At 43.8% G+C, this 5,404-nt stretch overlaps 1 non-coding gene across 1 annotated transcript; it reads right to left on the bottom strand.

Moving 5' to 3' along the window:
• Positions 1 to 1,706: 1,706 nt before the first annotated feature.
• Trnaa-agc (transfer RNA alanine (anticodon AGC)) lies at positions 1,707 to 1,779 on the bottom strand. Its single transcript has one exon. It is a non-coding gene; the product is annotated as a tRNA-Ala (tRNA).
• Between the last annotated feature and the right edge of the window lie 3,625 nt (positions 1,780 to 5,404).

The following is a 5,404-nucleotide window of genomic DNA, read 5'->3' as shown; positions in this document are numbered from 1 at the left end:
ATGCATGGACTCTGTTGATGTAATAAAACTTTGAAAAATCTAGTAAAATTGTCACAAAGCGATACTGTTTGCACTTGTAGCCAAAACAACATATAACATTCCAGAAGCAAACTAAGTTGATTATGTGTGACAGAAGGAAGTAAAATAGCGCTACAGACGCAGAGGTCATTCGAGATCATTTCCACGCGATACACGCGATTTCTTTCTCTGTGAAGATCAAGTTATGATAGGAAGCTTACATAGGCTATTTAAGAATTGTTAATAAAGGCAGGCCGCAGCTAAGGTTGGAATAGCGAAACCATCTTATAGTAGAGAAGCCCAGAAACGTTACATTAGTGAAGTGAAACACAAATTCGATGAAGCTAGTTGCTCGTGCAATGACCAAATTATAAAACTACTGGCTCCATATTTATTAGTTGCAGCATCTGAAAAAACAACTGTCGCATTCAGAAAATATGCCGCCTTTCCTCGCGTCGTAGCTGCAAATACGGGAGAAACGAACAATCGCTGGAGGTCTCGTGGGGAACGATCGATCACCATTGCTTTGTAAAGCTTACTGTCATTTACAATGTACTTTTTACGTACTTATTTTCAGCGTATTTTACACCAGAATGCCACCGGTTCGTACAGATAGTGTTTCTCTCGTCGCACGTACATTATTTGGGGAGTTGTGGTTAGTGTTTGATTAAAACATGTTTGTTTCCTTATTTGTTTTGTAGATATACCATTGAGATGGTAGTTCACATGTACTTTGGAAGTAAGATTTGGGTCTCCTTTTACAATGTATACAGTTTCTGAAAAGTGTGCTACGGAGTTTCCTCGGCTGCCGACTGCAAAGATAAAAGCTCCGTTCAGGAAAAGTATAGTCCCAGAAACAGTCACGTTATAATCAAAATGAACTGCTGTATACACACAAATATAGACGCTAACAATATAGCACGTCACTAGAAGCGGGAATGATGCCTGTGCTTTTGGCTCGACAGGCCAAGACGTCATACTCGTAATCGATGTGATAAAGAAAGAAGAAACTGATATGGCTAAATATAGGGAGACATAAGGAGTGCAGTTAACTTTGGAAGACCGTAGGTTCTAAATGTGCTTCGCTTGTACCTATGCCCTCCCTGCAGCAAAATGTGCACTGTCATACCATGGAAACTGGAATAGGGCATCACATAGGCCTATTTACCAGGTATCTCATTTGACGTTAATCCAAGACGAAAGCTGTGACTTATTTTCAAGGCGATAACGACATGCCAGATGTAGGTTCCGCTACCTTTTTCTTCAGCTTAGTATGCCGTGTGGAAAGCGCTAGTGTTGTATTTGTGTTGTTATGGATGAGTGCGAAAAGGACGAAACCCGATGTCGGCATGTAACGTAACTGTGCCCAGTAGCGCCGTGGGACCCATCCTACCAGTCGGATCTTAATTATAGTGGGAAATGCCCCACTCTGATAAGACATCTCCCAAATTTAGCCAAGAGTTTTGGCGCGGCGTCCGTTAATCACTAACTGTACACCATCCTGTCTTACTCCCGTTAGTTGTAGGACTTTTGATGACATATTCTTTCAGCACATGATTAAACTTTCTACATCTGGATCGAGCACCACAGTACAGGACTCTGATTGCCAACTCAGCGTCACAGATAGAGTATTCTGCGTGTAATCGTTGCCTAAGAACGTAGCAACACCAAAAGAAAAAAAATTATTCTGGAGGCGCCGGGTATCGATCCCGGTACCTCTCACATGCTAAGCGAGCGCTCTACCATCTGAGCTACGCCCCCAGTTGACTTACATACATTTCTGAAACTACAGAGACTGATTCAGATACTTGTCTTGGCGGAACCACACCCACCACGCTGGACAGACGCAAAGTGGAGCGGCGAAAGTTCTTCGCCGGGCCTCGGGCCAGCGCTTGGAAGCCAATTGGAGAGCAGTTGAGCTGGACAGTCATTTAGCCTCTAAAATGTAACTGGATTGACACCAGACACTTGTAATACTCGTTGAATCTTATTACGCGTAAGGAGAGCAATGAGAAAAGCGTTCAATAACTTTCAAAGTAAAATTTTGTCAACCGATCTCTGTAAAAACACAAAGATGTTTTGGTCTCATGCAAAACCAGCAAACGGTTCGAAGTTCAGATACAGTTCTGGCATCAAAACGAAAGATAAGGTGAGAAGGCCGAAATATTGAATTCTGTCTTCCGAAATTGTTCCACTGCGGAAGGCTGCAACATACCTCCTCCTTTCGTCGTACGAACTTCGAACTGACACATATTGAGATAACCGATCGCAGAACAGAAAATAAATTACAATTTCTTAGCAGTGGAAAGTCATCAGAACCAGATGATATACCTATAGCAGTTTATCTTAGATAGCTGGAGCAACGAAGTGTACCCAGCGAACGGAAAAACGAGCAGGTCATTCTTGTTTACCACCAGAGTGATAGGAGAGATGCACACAATTAGACCTATATCGTTGACGGCAGTCTGGTGTAGAATTATGGAACATGTTTTATGCTCAAGAATTAGGACGCTCCTGGATATCGACAATCTGGTTTAAAAAAATCAACATGGATTCCGCAAGCAGAGATCTTGCAAAACTCTGCTCGCCATGTTCCTCCGTGAGATTCATAGCGCTGTAGACAAAGGAGCTCAGATTTATGCCATGTTCCTTGACTTCAGGAAGGCATTTGACACCGACCCGCACTGCCGTTTAGTTAAAAAAAATACGAGCTTATCGAGCATCGGAACAGATTTGTAACTGGATTCAAGACTTTCTTGCAGACTGAACTCAACACGTCGCTCTTAACGGAACAAAATCGACAGATGTAAAGGTAATTTTCGGAGTACCCCAAGGAAGTGTGACAGTTGTTTACAATGCATATAAACTATCTGGTAGGAAACGTAGGATGCTCTTCAAAATTATTTCCAGAACATGCGGGTGTCTATAACAAAGTAGCAACGCCAGAGGACAGTATCGATTTGTAGGATAACCTGCAGTGGTGCAGGCTCTGGCAGTTGACCCTGAACGTAAATAAATGTACCATACTGCGCAAACACAGGAAAAGCAATCCAACACTGTACAACTATATTACTTACGACAAATTGCAGGAAACAGTATCTACCGTAAAAACTCTAGAAGTAACTATCTAGAGTGATCTTAAGTGGTATAACCACGTAAAAAAAAATAAACAGTAGGAAAAATAAATGCCAGACTGAGATACATAGGAAGAATCTCAAGGAAATGAAATTCATCCACGACGGAAGTGGCTTATAAGGCGTTTGTTCGACCGATTCTTGAGTACTGCTCGCCAATATGGGATCCTTACCAGGTAGGACTGATAGAAGAGAGAGGATCCAACGAGAAGCGGCCCGTTTCGTCACGGGGTCCGCTGAGTCGGCGCGAGACCTTTATCGAGATGCGCAACAAACTCCAATGGCAGACGTTAGAACAGAGGCGCTGTGAATTATGGAGAGGTTTACTATTGAAATTACGAAGGGGCACCTATCGGCAAGAGTCGGAAAACATTATTTCCTCCCACATACATCTCATGTAATGACCAGAACGAGAAAATTCGAGAACTTAGAGGCAGTACAGACGCTTTCTAACAACCATTCTTCCCGCGCACCATTCGCGAGTGGAACAAGGTAGCGAGGATCAGTTAATGGCACCCCATACGCCGTTGGGTGGCTTGCGAAGTATGATGCAGATGGAGATGTTACGTTTCGGGGGACTTCCCGTGACAGTTTCATCCCTAGCATTTTCTATGCTGGGTCTGTGCAATTCATTCTACGTAGTATAATACTTTCAGCAAGATGTTTTTAAACTACATCAAAGGTGACAAAGAATGCTACGTGTTTGCAGCTCCGTCATGTATTAATATTGGTCCTAACGAACACCCGTGTAGTGTTAGATTTGTGAAATTACAGTACTCGAGAACTTTGTTCTCGAAAGTCTAACACACCCGAGAAAATTTAAGGATACGGCCGAAACATATGTCATTCGCAGCGTCTGTTTACAACTGCGACCTGTGAGTGATCGCTTTGCGTAGAAACTTTGAAAGTATTCCTGATGGGCAGGTGATGAGCCACTAGCCATGTAGAATTTAAGTTTCGTTTGCTTTGTTTTTAATTAATGAAAAATTTTAGAATGCCCATCTTAGTAGAGCCAGAAACAAAAACAAACTCCTGTTATGGAAAGAACGACATTTCGGTCGTGATGGATGATGTCTGATGACAAAACGGTTCTAAAAATGCCCAGATGAATTTGCAGTCATGATGCAGACAGTTGTTTCCGGGTGTAAGGCGGACAGGAAATGTAGGAACTGACGGCACGGCAGTTCCATTACGCTTTAACAACGGGTACAGGGCTCTGCCTAGTGTTATTTCTTCTCAGACAGTAAGGAAAGCAGTCTTTGTCTGGACAAGCTCAGAAAGTGCGTATGTTGTTCACTGGAAGCTCCAGAGTTAGGCGGGTAATGGATGCCCTCAGAGAAATACCAGACATGTCGTGTAGCCAACTTATTGTGCGGTAGGTAAGGTTGCCAGGTGGTCTCGGTCAGAGGTGAGAAGTTTATGCCGACGGCTGCTGAACGCAGTCAGTGAAACCCGTTGGCAAAGTAGCTCTTGCCGGCACGAATGACGTGCCGGAAGGAGGGGGGAAGGGGGGAGGATCTGAGGCAATCCTCGGTTCCTTTAAACGTTGAATGTAATGGTGAAGACAGTCTCCTAAGTCGGTTGGAAGCACGACTTACTGTTCAAAGGTTCAAATGGGTGTGAAATCTTATGGGACTTAACTGCTAAGGTCATCAGTCCCTAAGCTTACACACTACTTAACCTAAATTATCCTAAGGACAGACACACACACCCATGCCCGAGGTAGGACACGAACATCCGCCGGGACCAGCCGTACAGTCCATGACTGCAGAGCCTTCACGACTTATTATTTGCAACATCTTTCACAGAGTCGATTTTGGTCTTCCGACTAGAAGCCGAGTGCAATGTCAAAATCAATGGCTCAGACGACTTTGCGTCTATGTCTGATGCAATTTTTTCGACTTCCGCTATCGGGTGTGGAACTGTAGGACCCTTCTCAACAGGTCCGGCGCTTTACACAGAACGACGGCCGAAGTGGCCGAGCGGTTCTAGGCACTTCAGTCTGGAACTGCGCGACCGCTACGGTCACAGGTTCGAATCCTGCCTCGGGCATGGATGTGTGTGATGTCCTTAGGTTAGTTAGGTTTAAGTAGTTCTAAGTTCTAGGGGACTGATGACCTCAGATGTTAAGTCCCATAGTGCTCAGAGCCATTTGAGCCATTTCTACACAGAGGAAGGAACCCCCCGTGTAACAAAATATATGTCGCGTGCACATTTCTTTCTTTTTTTTTCTTTTTTTTAGACATTATCTC

Source organism: Schistocerca cancellata, chromosome 1 (assembly GCF_023864275.1).
Source record: "Schistocerca cancellata isolate TAMUIC-IGC-003103 chromosome 1, iqSchCanc2.1, whole genome shotgun sequence".
NCBI lineage: Eukaryota > Metazoa > Arthropoda > Insecta > Orthoptera > Acrididae > Schistocerca > Schistocerca cancellata.
Note: the sequence above shows the minus strand (reverse complement) of the source record. Positions and strands in the feature narration are given on the sequence as shown.